General features: G+C 43.4%; 1 long non-coding RNA gene across 1 annotated transcript; it reads right to left on the minus strand.

Annotated features, from left to right (window-relative positions):
* Position 1: 1 nt before the first annotated feature.
* Positions 2–12,318, minus strand: LOC140717251 (uncharacterized). Its single transcript, XR_012096502.1, has 4 exons — positions 12,214–12,318; positions 6,915–7,087; positions 493–678; positions 2–324 (listed from the first exon to the last, which is right to left on the minus strand). It is a non-coding gene; the product is annotated as an uncharacterized lncRNA (long non-coding RNA).
* Positions 12,319–25,579: the final 13,261 nt, after the last annotated feature.

Below are 25,579 nucleotides of genomic sequence, written 5' to 3' on the forward strand. Positions count from 1 at the left end.
TTCTCATTAGTTTTTGCATTTTATTCTTTAATTAAGCTGTAGGAAGTGGCATGTCTGTAATGCAGGTTGTGGAAAGCTGCTGAGGTTGTGTTCCATAGAATGAAAGCTTTGCTTCAGCATGAGTAGCTGTAGAGTGGGAGGAGACTCGTGCATATCCATCTTCTGTATCCTCAGTTTCCTGTTAAATCCATCTTCAATTTCTTCCTGGCTTGGCAAATTCCACTCTCAAGGAAGGAAGTTTTCCCTAACGAGAAAATCTGCAGATGCTGGAAATCTGAGCAACACACACAAAATGCTGGAGGAACTCAGCAGGCCAGGCAGCATCTATGGAAAAAAGCGCAGTCAATGTTTCAGGCTGAAAACCTTCAGCAGTTTTCCCTAAATCTTTATAACACAGTCTTTTTATGATTCGCATTTTGACTTCTGTGGCAGAAACATACACTCTTAAGTTGATCCAGTAAAGTCACTTCATAAGAGGTGCTGTGAACTCACCGATTTCTTTATTTGGGGTAAAATAGACCTGGCCACTTCAGCCATTCCGGATGCTCATAATTTCTCTCATTTCTGGGGCTTGTACTTGTCCACTTTCTCCAGTAGCTGTGCTTCATCTTGTGGGTCTCATAGCTCAGATAGTTTTGTAGCGACCAGCTGATTCTCTTCCCTTCCCCCCACCCTTAGCTACAATTGGAGAGAAAACAAACTTAAATTTACTTGTATTTTAAATATTAAGAGATCTGTCTACTGCACTTCAGAAAGGAAACAATCAGATTCGGGTTTATTATCACTGGTGGATGTCAGGAAATTTGTTGCTTTACGAGATGTACAGTGGAAGACAAAGCTACTGTAACTTAAATGGGAAATAAAATAAATAAGACTAAGGCATAGGAGTAGAAATGGGACATTTGGCTCCTTGAGTCTGCTGTACTGTTCTATCATAGCTGGTTTATTATCCCTCTGATCTCCATTCTCCTGCCTTCTCCCCATAACATTTGTCACCCTTATGAATCAAGAACCTATCAACCTCTGCTTTAAATATACCCAATAACTTGGCCTCCACAGTTGTCCATGGCAATGAATTCCACAGATTCACCACCCTCTGGCTGAAGAAATTCCTCATCTGTTTTAAAGGGACATCCTTCTATTCTAAGGCTGTGCCCTCTGGTTATAGATAAATAGATCAAAAGAAGAATAGTGAGATAGTGTTCATGAACTGTTCAGAAATTTGTTGACTGATGGGAAGAAACTACTCCTGAACAGGCTGCTGTACCTTCTCCATCATGGTAGTAATGACAAGAGCACATTCCTGGATAACGAGGGTCCTCAGTGATCCAAGCATCCCCACCTTCTCGACACACTGCCTTTTGAAGATATCATCAACGGTAGGGAGGCTTGTACCTAAAATGGAGCTGGCTGAGTGGACAACTCCGCCGCTTTTTTTGATCCTGTGCATTGGGCAATGATGTAACCAGTCAGAATGCTCCCCACTGTACGCCCTTGAGTCATTGATGATATGTCAAAATGGTGGTGCAAACATTCACCAAACCCAAAATAGTTAACTGAGGACTGAGTACATAGATTCATTTTGAAGCCCCTTGTTTAAAAAATTCTTTTGTTCATTATGTACTGCACAGAGATTGACATGGGTGATCATAGTCTCATGACCAGGATTGTTCTTGGCAAATTTTTCTACAGAAGCGGTTTGCCATTGCCGCCTTCTGGGCAGTGTCTTTACAAGACTTCATTATCAATGCTCTTCAGAGATTGTCTGCCTCGTGTCAGTGGTCACATAACCAGGACTTGTGATATGCACCGGCTGCACATATGACCATCCACCACCTGTCCCATAGCTTCGCGTAACCCTGTCTGGGAGGCTAATCAGGTGCTACACCTTGCCCAGGGGTGACCTGCAGGCCAGCGGAGAGAAGGAGAACCTTGCACCTCCTTTGGAAGAGGCATATCTCCACCCCACCACCCATTCAGGGTGATATAATCAGAGTTTGTGATGATTAAAGCATTTAACAAAGTGAATAAATGAGAACTATGTCTTTTAATAGAAGGATCTAAAAATATAGGGAGGGTGGTGATCAGGGGGGGCACGAAAATCAGAAACCCAGAAAATCAAACTTGATGTATTTGTAGGTGATGTAAAGAAACAGTTCTTCGTGTAAATAGTGGAAATCTGGAACACATTTACATTTAATTTCCCCACCCAAAAGAAAAGACTGGATATAAACATTTTGAAACTTTGATTACCCATTGCAAATATTTCACATGCATGAACACATAGGAGTATAAGCTGAAGCAGGTAAATAAAGGTTTGGATATCAATTGAATGAAGGATCAGTTCAAGGGACTAACAAGCAGGCCACTGGCTTTCCTTTTGATGTATATATAAATTCAAAATTCAATTAACGTCTAAAGCAGTTCCTAATGAATTGGTTTAAAGCCTAGATTGTTTCTAAAATTACATAGCTGTTGCAATGCAATTACTTCATTCATTTCTGTAGTCTAACTTATTACCCCACAATATTCTCAAAATATTGGCTGGGGTGTGGATTGGAATTGTATGTAAATAAACCATCATGCCCAAGGGTTATGTGCCTGCCAATACAAACGAAAGTTATCCATAAAATATTTTTGTCCTAGTTTCAGTGTCTCATTAAATATTTAATAGCTCCATCAATGCATGCAATTACCATGGGTTGCCAAATCTGAGTACTGACCTAGAATTACAAATTAAACTCAAACATCACAGTACCCAAGTCCAAGATTACACTAAGTTTTTTTTTGTTGTTTACATTTTACTTCCCGTTCAAAAGTAAAGAGAGATTGACTGATACTCAACACTTGTCCATTCAAGCTGCTAAGAGGATTTGGTTCCTGGTGTGCTCTGGAAAAGCCTTTCACTGTGGCTTGTTGCCTGACAGATGGATGGGTGAGATAGAGAGAATTAAAATGAAACCTGCAAATGTACTTTTCCTCATAACAGATGTCAACAAGGAGAGAGTACTGTGGAACATACACAAACACACAAAATGCTGGAGGAGCTCAGCAGATCAGGCAGCATCTATGGAGAGGAATAAACGTTTGATGTTTTGGACCGAGATTCGTCAGGACTGGGAAGGAAGGGGGCAGAAGCCAAATAAGAAAGGGAGGGCAGGAAAGCAGCATTTATAATCAAGAATTGCCACCATTCAGACTAGGCTCTCACTGCTTCCATCAGGAAGGAGGTACAGGAGTCTCAGGACCAGGTTCAAGAACAGTATTACCCCTCAACCACCAAGCTCTTGAACCAAAGGAGATACTTTATTCAACTTCACTCACCCCAACACTGAACTGTTCTCATAACCTGTGGACTTCACTTTCATGGTGGACTCATCATCTCATTTTCTCAGTATTTACTGCTTATTTATATATTAATATTTTGTTGTTTCTTTGCATTTTTTGTGAACGCCTGCAAGAAAATGAACTTCATGCCTGTAAATGGTGACATGTAATAAATTTACTTTGAACCTTGAAGATGGCAGGTGATATGTGAGACCAGTTGAGGAGAGAAGTGGGGGAGGGTGATGAAGTAAGAAGCTGGGCGGTGATGGGTGGAAGAAGTAAAGGGCTTTAGTAGTAGCAGAGGGGAGTGGACCATGGGGGAAGGAGGTAGGGCATGAGGAGGAGGTGAGGAGAAGATTGTTTATTCAGGCATATTGATAGTCAAGAATTCTCTATTCAGGCAAATTGATAATCAAGAATTGTCTCTTCAGGTCACCAAGATTAAGGAGAAGTCATTGAATGTTTATTCCTCTCCATTGATGCTGCCTGACCTACTGAGATCCTCTAGCACTTTATGTGTGTTCCTCGATATCTCCAGCCTCTGCTGAATCTATAGTGTTTAGGAAAGAACAAAATGTTTAGGGCAATGGAAAGAGGAAAATTCATACAGGAATTTTCTACACTCAGGGGCTGGTTGGAATCTGGAATGCACTACCTGAAGGAGGAACTCCCCCAGCATTTAAACATCTAGACAAGAACTTGAATTGTCAAAACCTGGAGTAAGTATTTGGGACCAAGTGTCAGTAAATAGGGTTATACAGCACAGAAAAAAACACTTTCACTCCATTTGTCTACCATGGGCCCATATCCCACCTCTGTTTTTTTTTTCCCTAATCAGAAACTTGTTAAAATACCTTTTAAATATTGTAATTATGTCTGCCACTACCACCTCCTCCAGCAGCTTGTTACATATAACCTCCTCCCTCTACATGAAAAGCTTGCCCCTCTTTCATTTAATCTCCATTAAATTTCTCCTCTCTTCAACCTCTGCCCCCTAATCTTGAACCCTCCCAGAAGACAGCTCGCTCTCTCTCCCTCTCCCTCTCCCTCTCCCTCTCCCTCTCTCTCTCTCTCTCTCTCTCCCTCTCCCTCTCCCTCTCCCTCTCCCTCTCCCTCTCCCTCTCCCTCTCCCTCTCCCTCTCCCTCTCCCTCTCTCTCTCTCATGTGTCTATGCCTTGTAATTTTATAAATATACAACCTAGAACAGTACAGCACAGTACAGGCCTTTAGGCCCATAATCTTATGTCAGCCTTTTAAACTGCTCTAAGATTAATTTAAGCCTTCTCTTCCACATAGCCTTCCATTTATCTTTCATCCATGTGCCTATCTAAGAGTCCGTTGAATGCCCCTAATGATTTGCCTCTCTACCACCCCTGGCAACGCATTTCATGCACTCACCACTCTGTGCAAAAAAAAATCCCCCTACAATCACCTTAAAACTATCCCTCCTCTAGGGTCACCAGTTCAGCCTCCTACATCCAGTGAGAATGATCCCAGCCTATTCAATCTCCCTTTATAAGTAAAATCCATCTTTATATCCTGAGAAGCATCTTCTGCCATCTATCTAATGCTAGCATATCCTTGCAGAACAGTACACCAAAACCCCAAGTGCTACCTGACCCATCTTTGGCAAAGCTGCAAGATGATATCTCAAGATGTGTAATTGATGGTTAGCATAAACCTGATGGGCCAAGTAGCCTGCTTTGGAGCTATAAGATTCCATAAATTTAATACAGCCAACTAGATTAAATGATCTTAGCCAGTGCCTAGTTGCAAGCTGGGCAATGAACTGCCTATTTTCTGGATGTAAATTATTACCTTACAGTGACCGCACTTTCTCTGCAGTTGTTACACTTCATTCTGCATTCTGTTATTATTTTACCTTGTTCTACCTCAGGGCACTGTGTAATGATTTGATTTTTCTTGGAAGGTTCAGCTTGGAAGGACGTCCCTTTAGAATAGAGACGAGGATGAATTTCTTTAGCCAGAAAGTGGTGGATATGGCACATAATGAATGACTGAAGGGGTTGGTGAATTTGTGGAATTCGTTGCCAAGGACAGCTGTGGAGGCCAACTTATTGGGCATATTTGAAACAGAGATGGATAGGTTCTTGATTAGTAAGGACATCAAAGATAACCAAGGAAAAGGCAGGAGAAGGGAGTTAAGAGGAAAAATAAGTCAGCCATGATGGAATGGCAGAACAGACTCGATGGGCCAAGTGGCTTAATAATCTGTTCCTATGTCTTCTGGTCTTATGATCTGTATGAACAGTATGTGAGACAAGCACATACATTATGTGACAATAATAAACATTATACCTTGACATATGTGCTGATAATATCTCAATTTTAATTTTCCTCCAGATACCTCTACCAAAAACTATCTGAGGTGACCTTTCTTGAAGATGGCCTTCCTTTGATGCAAGTATTTTCTTAGGCCTAGCTAAAAACAATGATTATTTGGACATGGCAAAGCATTGGAAGAACCATAGTTAATTAAAGTCAGGTGCCCTACTAGAGCAAAGTTCTCTACATCAATAAATATGGTGTTGGAAAATTTCTTTCTGCACTTCCTTCCATTGGAGGTCTATCAGTAATGAACCCTTTTCCCTTTCCACATTGATAGATTTCTAAGGAAGCATATATATAAGACCTCCAAGTGGACCACAACCATGTCATAGGGTTGGGAGGCTTGCATGCATTAATGACCCAGAGAGCTATGTTGGCTGCAGTCAATACCCTGTGCTTTGGCTCTTGGTAGGGTCGCCCATGCCAATCAGGTCAAAGGGTCAAGGCCAGACTAAGAGTGGTCCACCAGTGCTCCAGGGTCAGTGGTTCAGCATCCCTGTCTGGTCAAAATATAAATCGTTATGGAAAAAGCAAAGAAGAATTCCTCTACAACTGCGTGTGACTGCATGGACAGACAGAAATGGAGTACCTTCACTGCTGCCCCAAACGCCAGTGGTGTGACATAGGACCAGAATTAGGCCATTCAGCCCATTGAGTCTGCTTCAGTTCAATCAGAGCTGATTTATTATCCCTCTCAACCGAATTCTCCTGCCTATACATTTCTAATGATGTCCATTGGTAATATTTCACTAGACAAATTACCTTTACATTCACTTGCGTTATATAAGATTCCTGATGGAGGAGCAAATATTGTCTTGGATATCTGATTGTTAACATCTGGTGCATAAAGTGCATCTGATTCATCTATCACCCCCAGAGCGTCAATTTAAAAAAGTTAATCACTGAAATGTATGTTTTTGTTTAGATTGAGATGCTGAATGAGTGATAAATGGGCTGCGAAGTGACAATTTATCAGTTAGCTATTTTTAAACAGAGTTGGTAGAAATCCCTGTCCAACAATAACAGCTCTTGGCAAGCACGTCCCGTGTTTATCAGGATTTGCTCCTGCAGGAGTTGCAATCCAGAACTTAAATAGCCAAGGAAGAACTTCCAGCCAAAAAAGTGAGGGCCAGAGGTGGACAGAAGATATGAAATCCTGAAAACACATACCACACCACCAGGTTCAAGAGCAAGTATAAGCATCAGGTTCCTGAACCAACAATAATAACATCACTCACCTCAACACAGAACTGATTCCACAATCTAGGGACTCACTTTCAAGGACCCTGCAACTCATGTTCTTGGTACTTTTTTTATTATTTGCACAATTCGTCTTCTTTTCCACTTTGTTTGTTTGTTGTCTTCGTTTCTGTATAGGTTTTCATAAATTCAATTATATTTCTTTATTTTCCTGTAAATGTCGACAAAAAATGTGAATCTCAGGGTAGCATATGGTGAATATGCATACTTCGATAGCAAATTTGCTTTGACTTTGGCTGGGCTCAAGGGCAGATTCTATTCCACTGTTTAAGACTATTGAACAGTCCCCTTGTACAATAAGACGTGCTTGACCTTACATTCTACCTTATTGTCTGTACACACTGCACTTTCTCAGTATCGGTAACACTTGATTCTACATTCTGTAATTGCTCTCTGCTTGTACTTTCTCAATGCATTAATGCACTTTTGTAAGGAAATGATCTGCATGGTTTCAAAGATTCAATGATCCAAAGCATATTTATTATAAAGGAATATATAAATTATACACCTTGAGATTTGTCTGCTTACAGGCAGCCACAAAGCAAGAAACCCAAGCAACCCAATTAAAAAATAAATAATCACTGTGCAGCGAAAGAGGGAAAAAAGCACAACATCATGCAAGCAGTAGAAGTAAGCAAAAGCATTCTGAACTTAGATCCACTCCCCGGAGCAGCCAGAGAGGCTCAAGCCTCAGTCTCAGTTCATAAATTAGAAACATAGAAAACCTACAGCACAATACAGGCCCTTCAGCCTACAAAGCTGTGACATGTACTTGCCTTAGAAATTACCTAGGGTTACCCATAGCCCTCTTTTTTGAGCTCCATGTACCTGTCCAGGATTCTCTTAAAAAACTCTATCGTATCCGCCTCCACCACCGTTGCCGGCAGCCCATTCCACGCACTCACCACTCTCTGCGTAAAAAACCTACCCCTGACATCTCCTCTGTACCTGCTTCCAAGCACCTTAAAACTATGCCCTCTCGTGCTAGCCATTTCAGCCCTGGGAAAAAGCCTGACTGTAACGTTCTCGCTCGGGTGTGAAGTAACGCCGAGGTAAACGTCGAGATAAACCAGAATCAATGCAAACGAGACCGCAGTAAGATTAACCATTTACTGTTCACTCTTCACATTAACGCATGGTGAAAAAGCGTTGCTTTCACTGTGTCTTTGGTGCATAGAGAGACCCTAGTCAGCGTTATGGTCGCACATGCGAGTGACCCCCGCCCTTGCGTGAATCTCAAACCGGTAATTCCCCACAAGACGCGGCGAACCCGGATGTGACGTCATCGCAGCCGCGATGTATTACAGACAAATCAATTGATTTAAACAATCCTAACTTTAACTAAAAAATGCTAACAAATTACTATGCGAAAATATTATAAACTAAATAACTGCCATAAAGGCAGCACACTCCCCGCTTGGCCTTCGTAAGGTCACAATGAACGTAATACAAACTTCAGTCTCTAAATCAGTCGTTAGGTAGAAGTAAAATGACTTCTGTAACGGGCCTTTGGTAAATTTTCCCATCGCCTTGGTCAGTAATTTTCAACTCGACTTCCCTGACATGTCCATCCCTACTAGGGAATGTGGCAGTGATTCTGGCCATTGGCCAGCAGTTGCCAGCGATTTGCTTGTCCTTGAGCAGGACTAAATCTCCAACTTGAAGGTCCCTTCTCCATTGCTTTGTGTACAGGTCCTTATCGGAGAAGTCCCCTGGTGGAGGGGCAGCTCCTGCCTTCGGCGTAAGGAGCATTGATGGCGACAGTATGAAGGGGTTTTCCGGGTCAGGAGACACGGGTAGGAGTGGTCGTGCATTCATAATGGCTGTGACCTCTGCCATTGGTGTGCCCAGTACCTCGTGGGTCGATCGGATGCTTTGCTGCATCTCAGGTCTCCTTTTCGTGGTTTTTTGCAAGGGCGTGAACCGCTTGACTGCCTGCTCTTTGTTGTTTGGCAAGCACTGGCGTGGTTCTCTGAAAGGTAGTGGGGCGACCCCACTATTTGCTTTGTCTCTGAAGACCTTGGTGTCCTCCGTTTTTAAGATGGTGGCGTCTTGAGCCGATGGAGCGAGTTTATTATCATGCTCCTTTTGAGCAAAGACAGACTGACCGAGCGTCTCGTCAGTTACTTTGCGCTTGTTAAAGCCTTGTGGTGCTTCCTGGACGCACATGGAACTTGTGCGGGGTTGAAGAATCATATGGTGGCTACTCTCTAGCACATTGGTCTTGAGTGTGTTAGCCGTTGATTTGTGCTCGTTGCCAGGGCACACCTCTCCTATCACCACCCAGCCCAGATCCAGGCGTTGGGCGAAGGGGGCGTCGTGTGGTCCATTGACCTGCTGCCTAACCTTATGTACCCGGAGAACATCTCTTCCTAATAGCAGGAGTATTTCTGCTTCTGGATCCAGCTCTGGGATGTGTTTGGCGATGTGGTGGAGATGTGGTTGGTGTAGCACCGCACTTGGCGTCGGGATCTCAGTGCGGTTATTCAAGATTTTCTCGCACTCTACGAGTGGGGGGAGACAGATGAGGACTTTACCATCCAGGGACTCGATCTGGAAGCCTTCGGCCCTCCTTCCGTAAGTTTTCATGTTGCCTGAGCAAGTTCTAAGGTAGTATGGGAACTGCTCACTCTCAATGTTGAACAAGTTAAAGAACTTTGGGCTGACTAGCGAGCGGTTGCTCTGATCGTCCAGAATTACGTAGGCTTTGATGGCCTTGTCTTTGGCTCCCTTAGGGTACACCTTAGTGAGACAGATCTTTGAACAAGAACGGCTTGCCTGCGCTTGACCGCAAACTTCCGTACAGCTCGAGCTGACAACAGTTGTCCTGGAGTGAGCTTCTCCCTCCCCGCCGTCCTGTTGTGGGGGTGAAGGAGCGTTGTCGGTTTGCGGTGACGGGCCAGGATGCATGGCCCAGTCGTGATTAGTGCTATCACATTCCAGGCACTTCACGGCGATCGTACACTCTCTCGCACAGTGAGAGGTCGAGGAACAGCATCTAAAGCATATTCCTTTCTCCTCGAGGAGGGCCTTCTTCTCTTCAAGGGGTTTTTCCCTAAACGTTCTGCATCTTTTGAGGGGGTGGGGTTTGTTATGCAATGGACAATTCTTGCTAGAGTCGTTGTTAGTTGTAAGGACTTCAGTCTTAAGCGCTGAGACTGGTTTAGTAATGTTGGAATTATTCGAAGTGGATTTATCTGGCTTGGTGTAAATTGTACTGCTTCCTGGACCTATGAGGCTAGGATCGTTTCGCTTCTTCGCCTCCTTGCACACGAACCTGGTGAAATACTCGAAGGGAGGGAATTGACCTTCGTGTTCTTCCTTGTAATCTGAGGCAACGGACAACCATCTGTCCTGCAGCCCAAATGGAAGTTTGTCCACGAGTTGTCTAATCCCGGTTGGAGTGTCTAGGTATACTAGACCAGCTGAGTGGCCATCTTCTTTGGCGCCTTGAATCTCCATGAGTAAATCTCCAAATTCTCTTAGCTTGGTGTGGTCCTTGGCTGACACCTTAGGAAAATTTCCCAAACGTTGGCATAGCACCGCCTCAATAATTTCGGGGGCTCCGTAGCCCTCCTGAAGTCTCTCCCATGCTTTCTTCAATGCTAGCTCGGGTTTGTTGATGTACACTGAACGCATGCGTCTCACCTGTTCGCATGATTCTTTTCCCAGCCATTTTGCCATAAGATCCAACTCCTGGGTTGCTCTGAGCTGGAATCCGTCGATAGCGTTGGTGAAAGTGGAGTACCATGCACGGTAATTTTCGGGTTTATCGTCAAACCGGTATAGTCCTGAAGTGACGAGATCCCGTCGTGCGAAATACCGTGCTGCGGATTCATCTGCAGGTGGCGTGCGGGCTGAGGGAACATGTCCACAGGTACATGACTGAGGGCGTACATCTGTTATGGGATTTGCTGGTCTGGACTCAGTCTTTGCCTCTCTTCTCCCCAAATCCGGTAAGTTCGGTGTCGAGAAGTACTTGTCGTGAGCCCTTGCATTCCTGGGTTCATCGCGGAGTTGCGAGGGTAAATTATCTTCCTCGAATGGACGTGATGCCGTCGGGCCTCTCCAAGACTCCTCGTGAAGTGGGACGTTATCGAATAAGTAAGGAGAGGAAGAAAGAGTCTTCCATTCCATTTGAGATTGGACATAGTCCCTTGTACGTTCCAATCCGATCTTTTCTGAGGTAGATTTTCCGTCCTTCGGATCATGCATTTCTTCGGCGTCTTCTATTAACTCTGCTTCCACCTCGGCAGCTGCTGCTTCTCGTTCTAGCTTCAGCGCTTCTAACCGTGCCTCTACCCTTTTCCTTTCCAATTCGTTTTCGGCTTCTCTGGCAGCCTTTTCCTTCTGGTTTTCGGCTTCTCTGGCAGCCGCTTCCTTCTGGTTTTCGGCTTCTCTGGCAGCCGCTTCCTTCTGGTTTTCGGCTTCTCTGGCAGCCGCTTCTTCTGGTTTTCGGCTTCTCTGGCAGCCGCTTTCATCTTTACTTCTAATTCTTCTTTGGCAAAGCGCGCTCGCACCTTGGCGGCTTCTGCTTTCGCTCTTGCTTGGGTGGCCTTACTTGATGCCCTACTGCCCCTATCGCAGGATGACGATGACTTTGACAACGACTTGATGCTGGATCGGGTTGACATGGCTGCACTTTAAACACCTGATAATGCCGCTTTTTCACTGTAACGTTCTCGCTCGGGTGTGAAGTAACGCCGAGGTAAACGTCGAGATAAACCAGAATCAATGCAAACGAGACCGCAGTAAGATTAACCATTTACTGTTCACTCTTCACATTAACGCATGGTGAAAAAGCGTTGCTTTCACTGTGTCTTTGGTGCATAGAGAGACCCTAGTCAGCGTTATGGTCGCACATGCGAGTGACCCCCGCCCTTGCGTGAATCTCAAACCGGTAATTCCCCACAAGACGCGGCGAACCCGGATGTGACGTCATCGCAGCCGCGATGTATTACAGACAAATCAATTGATTTAAACAATCCTAACTTTAACTAAAAAATGCTAACAAATTACTATGCGAAAATATTATAAACTAAATAACTGCCATAAAGGCAGCACACTGACTATCCACACAATCAATGCCTCTCATCATCTTGTACACCTCTATCAGGTCACCTCTCATCCTCCATCGCTCCAAGGAAAAAAAGGCCAAGTTCACTCAACCTATTCTCATAAGGCATGTTCCCAATCCAGGCAACATCCTTGTAAATCTCCTCTGCACCCTTCTATGGTTTCCACATATTAGCGGGACTAAACGCCACAAAAACTCACCGAGATGAAGCACAGCCTTGGTGCCACGGAGAGAGGAAATAGCATTGCGGGAGACTGAGTCAAATCAGTCTGACCCTTGCCTCCAGTCCTGACACTCGGGCTTTCCAGTCTATCTGTAACAAAAAATATACTGAGAAGGTAAATGTGAAGGCAAAGACCCAGCAGGGAATAACACAATCACTTAGCTTCCTCGTGACTTTGTGTGAAATTTGAAGAAACTGATGGAATTATGACAAACTTAGATAGGATCTGACTGTGGCCATGCTAAATGTTTTTCCGAACTTACCCTGGTGGAAATTTTGATTCATTCAAAGATAGTTACGAAATATGTTTCACAAACTGAGATGCCTCAAAACATTTTGGGCTCAATTTTGGCAGACGGTTTGTGCAAAACAAACTCCCACAAACAGCAAGTAATAATGGTCAATGGATTTGTTTTAACTGAAGGCTAAATAATGCCAAAGCTAATTCTGTTCTTCAAACTATCACTATAGGATAATGTAACGTCAATTTGTGAGAATAGGATCTTGCTATAACACTTCATCCTTTACACAAGAATTTGGAAAACTTGGCAATTTTAAGGATGCCTGATGAATTGAGTTCCCTAAGAAATTTCCCCCTATACTATATAAACTGGGACTTGAACCCCTGACTGGAAGACACAGAAGTGACCTGCTACTGAGCCATGCTGTCTAGAACGGTTGTAAGTTGTAGGAGCTGTTTAACAGATGTACAGTACTTTCAGTATTTTTACTATAGAGTGGAGTGTTAAACCTTTACTTCAATGTACCTTGGCATTCTCCATAAACACATAATAACAATGATGTGGCACTGCACATCTGAATTACTAGTTTAGTACGATCCAAGAGGTTATGTTTCCATTTATGATTAGCTTTTAGTAGAATGCTAAGTAAATTTACGCAAAGCTGAATCAGGATGCAATTTCCTATTCTGTGATAGGTCATAAATCTTCTCATGTGTCATTGCAGAATGCATTATATCAGTGTAACAAAATACAATTTACAGTATTGTAGAGAGAGACCTGACCTTTAGATAATTTTGTGCATTAAGTGTATGCACTCATAGGAATGTTCCTGAGCATTATTGAGTGAACTTTCAACAACTTGCAATGTTGTAATGCTTGAGAGTTTCAATACCAATGTAACCTTTTGTGTCGAGCAAAACGATCACACCCCTCTTCCACATCCTAATCCCTATTTTCTCTTACTTCTCCTTTGTTCACCTCTCGGGACATTCCAATTAATGTCACTGCTTCGCTTGAAATTGGCATTGGAATTGATTTGTTATTGTCACATGTATCAAGATGCAGTGAAAAACTTGTGTAAAATCCATATAGATCCAATCATTACACAGTGCATGAGGCAGAACAAGGTAAAAGAATAACAGAGTGCAGAATAAAGTGTAGCAGCTACAGAGAAAGTGCAGTGCAAGTGAACAATAAAGTGCAAGATCATAACGAGGTAGATTGTAATTTCAAGAGTCCATCTTATTGTTCTAGGGAATGCTTCATAGTCTTATAACAGCTTCCTTGAGCCTAGTGGGTCATGCTTTCAGGCTTTTGTATCTTTTGCCCAATGGAAGAGGGGAGAAGAGAGAATGCCCAGGGTGAGTGAAATGTGTCATTTGCATTAGCAACCAACACAACCAAGGATGTACTGGGGGTAACTCACAAGTGTTGGCACACAATCCTGCCCCAACATAGCATACCCGCAAGTGCTCAACAGAACAACGCTACAAGCAACTAAACAACAGTCAAACAAGCCCCTTTCCTCCCTTCCACCTACCACTCACACCCGAACACGTACTTACTTCTCCAATCACTTAATGAGTTCACAGTTCCTGCAGACGATATTTGGAAATAGTGGAAGACACATTGTACTTGGAGCAAGGTCCAGCCAACTTTTGGGAAGAAAGGACTGACTGAGAATTTGGTTTTGTCGAGGTTTTCTTAAAGATGTGACCAAGTCACTCAACTGTACTGTTAGCTATAGGATGATAAGGGGGCAACAAAATATGTAAACCCCATTTTGTTTCAAGTTCTTGTGCAATAAATTAGGGACATTGGTCTGACACAAATTCTTCTTGATCATCATCATCATCATCATTACGTGCGATGTCATATGACATGAGCGATCATGGTCTTTATAACTATGACTGTTCATGGCAAATTTTCTACAGAAGAGCCTTGTTTTTGCCTTCTTCTGGGCAGAATCTTTACAAGATGCGTGACCCCAGCCATTGTCAACACTCTTCAGAGATTGTCTGCCTGGCGTCAGTGGTCGCAGAGCCTGGACTTGCGATGTGCACCAGCTGCTCATACGACCATCCACCACCTGCTCCCATGGTTTCACATGACCCTGGTCGGGGGGCTAATCAGGTGCTACACCTTGCCCAAGGGTAACTTGCAAGCTAGCGAAGGGAAGGAGCAGCTTATATCTCCTTTGGTAGAGATGTATCTCCACCTCGCCACCCTTCTGAGTAAATCCATAAAATGCAAAGAAATAGTTCTGAAGAAGCATGGTCCTTCTAGTGGTGGTCAGTTGTGTGGGAAGCTCTTCCAACCAAGTGGAACTGTGTCAATCACAACCAGAAAATCCTGCCTACCTGCTTCTGCTGTGAATGCAGTCCACGATGGCGTGGTTATGGACCCCAAATGCAGCCATACAGACTCACAAATGACATCACGAATACCAGCGTCCTCGCCATGGACTCTATCTTCTCACTGCATTTGAAATGTCACAATTATAATCCCAGCCACCTTGGTCGGGCTTTCTCTCTTCTCCCGCCCTTCCGTTAGGCAGAAGATGTAAAATCCGGAAGGCACATAGCACCATGCTGAAAGGCAGCATGTATCTCACTGTCATATAACTCTTGAGCGGACCGCTTCTATAATAAGACAGACCCTTGACCTCACTCATCTACTTTGCCACGGTCTTGCACTGAACTTCACTTTCTGCGTAACTGGAACACTTCATTCTGCAATCTGTTATTGCTTTTATCTTGTACCACCTCAATACACCATTGTAATCTATATGGCTGGCATGCAAAACAGAACTTCTCATACCTCAGAACATGTGACAACAATAAACCAGTTACCAAATTTTACCTATCGCCCTCTAGCTATCCCCCGTCCCCTCGCCCCACTTTTTTATTCTAGCATCCTTCACCTTCCTTTCCAATCCTGAAGAAGGGTCTCGGCCTGAAATGTCCACTGTTCATTCATTTCCGTAGCTGCTGTCTGACCTGCTGAGTTCCGCGGACATTAAGTATACATTGCAGCATATTTCAGTAAAATCTTGCCTGCTCTTGGTCAGCTGAAGCAATCACCACCCCAAGGCCTTCACCGCCATGTTCCAGGACGACATCTTGGGTAGGCCAGACGGTAACCATCTCCTGGAATTTGGAGGTATGACTTCATAACCCACAGAGTCCAGCCTTGAACTCTGGATAGCTGGTCCATCTTTAATCAAAGAAAGAATGCTGTCTTAGGAATGTAGTCCGGTGTGTCTTTTAAATCAAAAACCTTTAAAATGTTAGGATCCTGTGTTCTTTTGTAGCAGTAGAGCTTTGGATATGGACAACTCCCCAATATATTGTTGTAATTTGTTACTTCTAGCCTGTGTACATGTCATGGAACACTTACTGTGCTTTGTAGCTTGGAGATATACAAATTCCAGTATCAAAGGAATTGTAATCTCTCCCACAACCCGGGATTCTGTCTCCTCTACATGCAAGAAGTGAACATATCAAGGCTGCAAGGATTACAAAATAAACTTCTCCTTGAGTATACACTGTGAAACAAATGACATAGGTGTCCCGTGTCTAGCTATCCTCTCATTGACCTTCCTGTCAATTGGAAGTAAATTCTTTCCCTTGTGAACCCAAATTGTTCTCGCACTGTGCAAAGGGTTTTGGGAGTCCTCGTGCAGGATTCCCTAAAGGCTAATTAGCAGGTTGAGTCCGTGGTCAGGAAAGCAAATGCAACGTTAGCATTCATTTCGAGATGACTAGGATATAAAAACAAGGATGTAATGCCAAAGGTTTATAAGGCATTGGTCAGACCGCATTTAGAGTATTGTGAGTAGTTTTAGGCACCTTTTTATAAGAAAGGATGTGCTGGCATTGGAGAAGGACCAGAGGAGGTTCACGAGAATGATCCTGTGAATGAAAGGATTAGCATATGAAGAGCATTTGATGGCTCTGGGCCTGTACTCGCTGGAGTTTAGAAGAAAGAGGGAGGGGAATCAGACTCAACTGGCCGATAGACCTAACTCTGCGGTTCAGTGACCTCTCTGATGTCAATCTTATGCTCTGTCCAAGTAGAGGGTTAGAGGATTTTGTAGCTTTGCATATTCTCTCTAACTTCACACTTTTTCACAATTGTGTCATCTTCTCCTAGAAAATGTACAGGAAGTTTGATCATGTAAGAGGTTTGTTGAACATCTAGAAAGATGCCAACATCACAGGAGCTTGTCAAGTGGTGTCACCAGTAAGACCTTCTCCTGAACTGGTGGAGGAGAGTCTAGGAACCAAAAGGTTCATTCATTTTTCCTTTTCACTGATGCTGCCTGATCTGCCGAGTATTTACAGCATTTCCAAGTTTTACAACAACAGGAAGCCTCTAATCCAATTTCCCAAATTTATGCAACATAAACCAGAAATGTTTTCCATTTCATATTGTTGAAGCAAACAGCATGAAGACATCGAACTTCCAGGTAATAATATTCCACCTATGAGCTGCTGCAGTAAATCAGCTAGATTTATGCGTCAATCTGGCAAGCTTGAGAACGTTAAGAAGCCCGCTAGGACCTCAGTACAATGAAGGACAAACTCTGCACACGTTGTGAAGTGTATTACATTTCAGAGCTTAAAAGTGGAGGAGGAATAATCAAAAATGCTGTGGGAGAAGTGGATTATATCTGAGAATATTCCAAGTAATATCTAAATACTATTCCAGCATCCTCATTCAGTATATTGAAAGCTATGATATAGTGAGAGGAGAAACTTGTGTACAGGTGCAAGGGACAACTACACTTAATGACCACTTTATTAGGTACATCTGCTCAATAATGGAAATACCTAATCAGCCAATAATGTAGCAGCAACTCAATGCATAAAAGCATGCAGACATGGTCAAGAGGTTCAGTTGTTGTTCAGACCAAACATCAGATTGGGAAGGAAATGAGATTTAACTGACTTTGTGGAATAATTGTTGGTGCTAGATGGGGTGGTTTGAGTATCTCAGAAATTGCTGATCATGCACAACGGTCTCTAGAGTTTACAGAGAGTGGTGCAAAAAACAAATAAATACATCCAGTGAATTGAAGTTCTCTGGGCAAAAATGTCTTGTTAATGAGAGAGGTCAGAGGAGAAAAGGCCAGACTAGTTCAAGCTGACAGGAAAGCGACAGTAACGCAAACGACCGTATGTGACATGAGATCTCTGTATGCACAACACATTGATTCTTGAACAGGATGGGCTACGACAGCAGACCATGAACATGCACTCAGTGGCCACTTTATTAAGTACATGAGCTACCTAATAAAGTGGCCACTGAGTGTATTTAAGATCTAAATACTATTCCAATATCTTCAAGTGACATATCCAAAGGTTTGAGAGGAGGAATTTGCATAGAGATGTGAAGAGCAACTATGAAGCGTGATCTGGAAAAAGGCTGATTGTACGGCTGGAGATAAGCTCTGGAAATATATCTACTGACAGCAAAAACCAGACTTTTGCTCGAAGGAAGTATTTTCTCCTCTCTTCTTTTTATGCATTCAGACAATAAAATGGACTGCACACGCCCAAACGTCTGGAAGAAATCCTAATAGCATTTTTGAAGGAAACTAATTTTATTTCCCAACAATGCAGGGCCTTGTTTTAGACTCAGGGTCCAAGGCAGGTGTTGATGTTAAAGAGACTTGAAAACCCTTGCTATCAATAGCTAAAGAAAAAAGATTTGCTTTAATATGGTGTAACCACAGACTTCCTTCTTTGACAGAGCCTTTGAGCTGTGAAATTCCATTGACGATATGAATGTTTTCCCTATTACGTGAGAGCCCTTTGATACTTATTTCATGGTCATTAAAGTGAGAAGGAGAATGACAGAGGTCTGGTGACACAGCAGTTAGTGGATAGTTAACTTAGGTTAGCTTCAAAATGCACAAGAACAAAAGATAAAGGAGCTGGTAATAACATCATAGGTATAATTAAAAGTCATACATGAACACCCTGTGTCTATAAAATTTGCAAATACTCTATAAAGTATATTTTGGGAGCAAATAATGAGAAACAGAAGCAAAAATAGAAAACTTTGCTCTTTGAACATGCTCCACTGTTTAATTAGACTATGCCTCATTTGATCCAAGTCCCAGTTCCACATTCCTGCCAGTTCCCTGTAATTCTTAATTCCCCGAAGGAACGGAAAGTAGTTTCTCAGAATTCATAGATTCAGTCTGTGAGACTTCTGCAGGTAGAGCATTAGACACAGGAGCAGAATTGGGCAGTTCAGCCTTGTCAGTTCGTCATGGCTGACTCACTTACCCTCTCGACCACATTCCCCTGTGCTCCCTCCTTAACCTTGACACACGTACTAACCAAGATGCTATACGCCTCTGCTTTAGATGTCCCCAATGTTTGGCCTCCACAGCAGTCTGTGGCAATGAATTCCACGAATTCACCACTTTCTGTTTCAAGAAGTTCCTCCTCATCTGCGTTCTAAAGGGACATCCTTCTATTGAGGCTGTGCCCTCTGGTCCTAGACTCTCCCCACTACACCCTCCACATCAACTCTATCTAGATCTTTTAATGTTTGGTAGGTTTCAATGAGATTTCCTTCTCATTCTTCCTTGCTCCAGCAAGTACAGCCCCAAAGCCATTAAGCATTCCTCAAATGGTAACCCTTTCATTCCCAGGATCATTTCTACAAACCTCCACTGTACTCTCTCTAATGCCAGCACATCTTTTCCTAGATGTGGAGCGCAAAACTGTTCACAACACTCCAAATGTGGTCTGACCAATAAAGTGACAGCATTACATCCTTCCTTTTACATTCTAGAAACGAACGCTAACTTTACCTTTGCCTCTCGTACCACTGACTCATTCCGCAAATTAAACTTTAGGGAATCCTGCACGTGGACTCGCAAGTCCCTTTGCACCTTTTCTACCTATTTAGAAAAGAGCCTACACCTTTATTTCTTCTCACAAAATGCATGACCATACTATTCCACCGACACCCCTTTGCCCATTCTCTTAATTGGTCCAAGTCCTTCTGCAGATCCCCTGCTCCCTCAACACCATCTACCCCATCACATATCTTTGTGTCATCCATAAACTTGGCCACAAAGACATCAATTTCCATCATCCGGATCATTAGCTTATAACACGAAAAGAAGCAGTCCCAACACTAAACCCTACACAACACCACTTGTCAAGAGCAGTTAATCAGAAAAGGCCCCTTTATTCCCACTCTTTGCTTTCTGCCAGTCAGCCAATTTTCTGTCTACACCACTATCTTTACAGCAACACCCTAAACTCTTATCTTGTTTAGCAGCCTCATGTGCAGCACCATGTCAGAGGCTTTTTAAAATCCAAATAAACAACATCCACTGACTCTCCTTTGTCTATGCTACCTGTGATTTCCTCAAAGAACTCCAACAGATTTTACAGGCAAGATTTCCACTTAAGGAAACCATGCTGACTGCACCTGAAATGTCGAACTGTACTCTTTTCCATTGATGCTGCCTGACCTGCTGAGTTCCTCCAGCATTTTGTGTATGGTGTTTGGATTTCCAGCATCTGCAGATTTTCCCTTGTTTATATTTTCATATTTTTGCCTCCTTTCTATTTACAACGTTTCATTCCTCTAGAATCAATCCAGAAACTAGGGATTTTTGAAAAATCTTACTATGCCTCCAGTACCTCTTTCAGAACCTTGGGGTGCAGTCCATTTTCTCCTGCTGACTACCTATCTTCAAACCTCACAGCTTCCCAAGCACCTTCTCGTTAGTAATAGTGACTCCTCTCACTTCTGCCCCCTGTTGGACATGCTGCTGATGTCTTCCACAGTGAAGATATTAAGGAAGAGAGTGTGCTGGAGCTTTTGGAAAGCAACAAGTTGGATAAGTCTCTGGGACCGGATGAGATCTACCCCAGGCTGCTGTGGGAGGAGAGGGAGGAGATTGCTGAGCCTCTGGCAATGATCTTTGTATCATCAATGGGGACGGGAGAGGTTCCAGAGGACTGAAGGGTTGCAAATGTTGTTCCCTTGTTCAAGAAAGGGAGTAGAGACAGCCCAGGAAATTATAGACCAGTGAGTCTTACTTCAGTGGTTGGTAAACTGATGGAAAAGATCCTGAGTAGCAGGATTTATGAACATTTGGAGAGACATACAATGATTAGGAGTAGTCAGCATGGCTTTGTGAAGGGCAGGTCGTGCCTTATGAGCCTGATTGAATTTTTTGAGGATGTGACTAAACACATTGATGAAGGTAGAGCAGTAGGTGTAGTGTATATGGATTTCAGCAAGGCATTTGATAAGGTTATTGAGAAAGGCATACATGGCTTATTGAGAAAGTAAGGAGGCATGGGATTCAAGGGTACCTTGATTTGTGGATCCAGAATTGACTTGCTCACAGAAGGCAAAGAGTGGTTGTAGACAGGTCATATTCTGCATGGAGGTCGGTGACCAGTGGTGTGCCTCTGCGATCTGTTCTGGGACCCCTTCTCTTCATGATTTTTATAAATGACCTGGATAAGGAAGTGGAGGGATGGGTTAGTAAATTTGCTGATGACACAAAGGTTAGGGGTGTTGTGAATAGTGTGGAGGGCTGTCAGAGATTACGGCGGGACATCGATAGGATGCAAAACTGGGCTGAGGCGTGGCAGATGGAGTTCAACCCAGATAAGTGTGAAGTGGTTCATTTTGGTAGGTCAAATATGATGGCAGAATATAGTATTAATGGTAAGACTCTTGGTAGTGTGGAGGATCAGAGGGATCTTGGGGTCCGAGTCTATAGGACACTCAAAGCTGCTGCGCAGGTTAACACTGTGGTTAAGAAGGCATACAGTGTATTGGCCTTCATCAATTGTGGGATTGAGTTTAAGAGCCAAGAGGTAATGTTGCAGCTATATAGGACCCTGGTCAGACCCCACGTGGAGTACTGTGCTCAGTTCTGATCACCACACTAAAGGAAGGATATGAAAAAAACTATAGAAAGGGTGCAGAGGAGATTTACAAGGATGTTACCTGGATTGGGGAGCATGCCTTATGAGAATAGGTTGAGTGAACTCGGCCTTTTCTCCTTGGAGCAGCAGAGGATGAGAGGTGACCTGATAGAGGTGTATAAGATGATGAGAGTCAATGATCATGCGGATAGTCAGAGGCTTTTCCCCAGGGCTGAAATGGCTAACATGAGGGGGCACAGTTTTATGGTACTTGGCAGTAGGTACAGAGGAGATGTCAGGGGAAGTTTTTTATGCAGAGAGTGGTCATTGTGTGCAATGGGCTGCCAGCAACGGTGGTGGAGGTGCATATGACAGGGTCTTTTGAGTCTCCTGAATAGGTAAATGGAGCTTAGAAAAATACAGGGCTATGGGTAACCCTAGGTAATTTCTAAAGTAAGTACATGCTTGGCACAGCATTGTGGGCTGAAGGGCCTGTATTGTGCTGTAGGTTTTCTATGTTCTAAGACTGATACAACATCAGTCCACCATTTCTTTGTTCTGCATTACTACTTCTTAAGCGTGATCTTTCAGCGGTCTGATGTCCACTCTTGTTTCTCTTTTACTCTTCATATATCTGAGAAAAGCTTTTGGTATTCACTTTTATACTACTGGCTAGCATATTTCATCTCTTCTCTCCTTATTACTTTTTTTATTGCCTTTCATTGACTTTTAAAAGTTTCCCAATTTTGTGGCTTCCCACTCATTGTTGCTATACGTACGTTCTCTCTTTTGCTTTTCCGCTGTCGTTGACTTCCCTTGTCAGCCACAGCTGCCTCATCCTCCCTTTAGAATGCCTCTTCTTCTTTGAGACGGACCAATCCTTTGTCTCCCAGATTACTCCCGGAGACACCAGCCAATGCTGCTCTCCAGTCATTCTCTTTGATGTCCCCATCTAGTTCCCCTAGTTCCTCTCTCATGTCTACACTACCTTTACTCAACAGTAATACCAATACGTCCAGGTTTACCTCCCCCCCCCTCCCCCAAACGGCAAGGTGAATTTTATTATATTATGACCACTGTCTCCTCAGGGTTCCTTTATCTTAAGCTCAACGTACATAGTTACCTACAGCTAAGGCCGTACTACTTCCGCAAGGATTATGAAGCTTCATGTTCCTCAGGGAAGAATTCCATCCTATTTCAGCTCTATTTCAATTATGACTCTTCAGTCTGAAACTAAGCACTGCCCCCTCCACAGTCCCTCCATCCCCAGTCTCTCAGGCTGCTGACTGAACTATTGAACCTTGAGTTCAAACTATGCATTCCAGCCGAAGATCTAAATCAGCCTAGTCCTGCTTCTCATCCACCTCCTCTTGTCATGGTCAAGGGCAGCATTAGAAACTGTCTGAGAACAAGCAAAATATCCACCCACTCTCCCAGCATTTGGAAAACACCAGAGTGAAGCAGAACGGAAAAACATCAAGCTCAGACTAAAATATCTGATCTTCAGAAAAAAATCACAGCGCAGCACGGCAGCATAGAGGAAAGCAGCAGTGACCCAGGTTCGATTCCCGTCACTGTCTGTAAGCAGTTGGTATGTTCTGCTCGTGACCACATAGGTTTCCCCAGGTGCTCTGCTTTCCTCCTACATTCCAAAGATGTCGTTTGAAGGTTAATTGGTCATATGGGTTTGATTGGGTGGCGCAGGCCTGTTATCGCGCTGTATCTCTAAATAAAATAAATAAGTAAAACTCTTTTGGGAAGAAACTAACGTCCCACACATTCTGCTTTCTCAGCAGGAGAACATCAGCGTGTGTTTCCATTCAATTGTCATCCATCACACTCCCCAGGAAGAATGCAGGCTTGCAGTACTTCTCCCTCTATCTTGCCTTGCCACCGAGTGCACTTTGAAATCCTACTTTCTTCATTCCAGCAACCCCCTCCCCCCACAATAGACCATATAAAATGAGAAAAGCCTCTCTTCCCCTTCCTTCACTCCTGCCCCACAACATGTTTCAATAGTCAGCAGTTTACTTGGTTGGGAATTCAGAGGAACTGGACTCAAATCTTGAAAACCACACTGAATTTTAACAAGAGATGGATAGCTTGCAGCAAAGCAGTGGGAGTTTAGAAACATTGCTGAAAACTGAGAGAGAGAGAGACAGACAGACATCTTTGACACAGTAATTTTCTGCAAACAGAGCCATGTCGAACTAGCCAATTCCATTTTCATTGAGGCTGTTTGAGGGGTTAAGTACTGGAGGAGGTAAAGGCACCATTTCCTTCCCACTATATTACAATCGCATGGTAGGGTGAAAAGTCAGCACCGCATGGTGGGCTGAAGGGCCTGTACTGGGCTCTAATATTCTATGCTCTATTTACTTTATTCAGGGGACAAGATATTTCTTATCTGAAACATGGTGTCTCTGACACCATCAGTGACACACTGGGATCCTCAAACTATGGAGTTGTATTATACCTCTAAACTACTGATTCATATCTGTGAATTACTCAACTAAGACACAATGGACAAATAGCCAATACACACAATAGTATTGTGTCCAGTTCTGGTCAGCTTATTATAGGAATGACATGGAAGTTTTAGAGAGGGTGCAGTGGATTAGAAATCGTGTCCCTTGAGAATTGGTTGGGCAAGGCTTTTCTCTTTGGAGAGAAGCAGGATGAGAGGAGACTTGGCAAAGATGTACAAGATGGTAAGAGATATAGACTGTGCAGTCCGCCAGAAAACTTTTTCTCCACTGAGGAAATGGCTAATGCAAGGGAACATAACTTTGGAGGGAAATACAGGGGGTATCAGAAGTCGTTTCTTTACACAGAGAGTGGTGGGTGTGTGGAGTGCACTACCAAGGGTGGTGATTGAGGCAGATACATTGGGGACATTTAAGAAACTCTTAGATATCACATGGATCAAAGAAAAATGGGGGGTTATGTGGAAGGGAGGTGATAGTTTGATCTTGGAGTACATTAAAGGCTCAGCACAACAGCATGGGCTGAAGGGCCTGTACTGTGCTATACTGTATGTTCTGAAAACAAAGCCATCAGGTTATAATAGCAACAAATGTGAGCACATAACTTTTGATGAATCACCTTAAATTTAAACCAAATGACCTCACTGAGCTCGATCCCGTAGTCTGGTGAGATGCGGAACCATTCTCTCTCCATGACCTTTGGCTCCCTGACTGTCTGTAGAGCCCTACGTCTAAAAGCCAGACAGCGTTTTTTTTGGTGTCTGTGTCTCCTTTTCTTCGAAGCCGGACTGCACTGTCGACACTCAGTCCAAACTATTTACTTCTAGTCTCGGGAGCAGAGGCAGGCAATTTGACCTGGTGATGAACCCCCCGGTGAGTTCAGGCATATAGGATTGGAGCTGGCTGGAATGTCAGGTTATCTTGTGTTGTATGTGGTGTGAGAGGGTTCGGATGCACTGTCTGAATATGTGGTAAATACCGGCCTAACTTGTTATCCGACAGATTAAACAGTTCTAACATCCTACGTCTTTAAAACAGGACAATGTCCTGGGACGCTTCAGAGGCACCTAACAAGCAGAAACAGTGATAACTAGCCAAAGAAGCTAGAATTTAAGGAACTTCTTGGAGAAGAGGAAGTAATAAAACGATAGGCTGAAAAGGTTTGGGAAGGCAATTCTGGAATTCTGGAATCCAAGACCGTGGCTGCTGAAGGCACAGTCAGGAGATCAAAGAAGACAGAATGCACAGTGACAGGGAAATGAAGGAATGCAGAAACCTTGGAGACTTGCAGGGCTGGAGGGAATTACAAAGATGGGAACTTGTAATGCCAAGCAAGGATTTTGCCCCAAGAATGAGAACTTAATACACTTATGTTGCTTTATTAGATTGGTCACAGTAAATCAGACCATCTGCACTTTAGGAAGAGGTTCACCTCTATCCCTGCTTGCAGCACTGAATGTGTTTTAAAATTGCAGATGCACTTCCAAAATCCAGTTTCACTTGCAGCCCCCTGCAGCTGAAGTTTTAACACCACCGTCCAGGAATAATTTCTAAGTACTTTTGTAACTCTATGCTGTGCATCATGAAAAATCTCTGTGATCCTTTAAAGCCCCAAGGACTAATTGTAGTTTCAGGCCAATCAGAGTTTAATTGTCCAATTAAAGAATTCTGTACTCTGCAGCAGAGTATACGTA

This window comes from Hemitrygon akajei, chromosome 27 (assembly GCF_048418815.1).
Source record: "Hemitrygon akajei chromosome 27, sHemAka1.3, whole genome shotgun sequence".
Lineage (NCBI taxonomy): Eukaryota > Metazoa > Chordata > Chondrichthyes > Myliobatiformes > Dasyatidae > Hemitrygon > Hemitrygon akajei.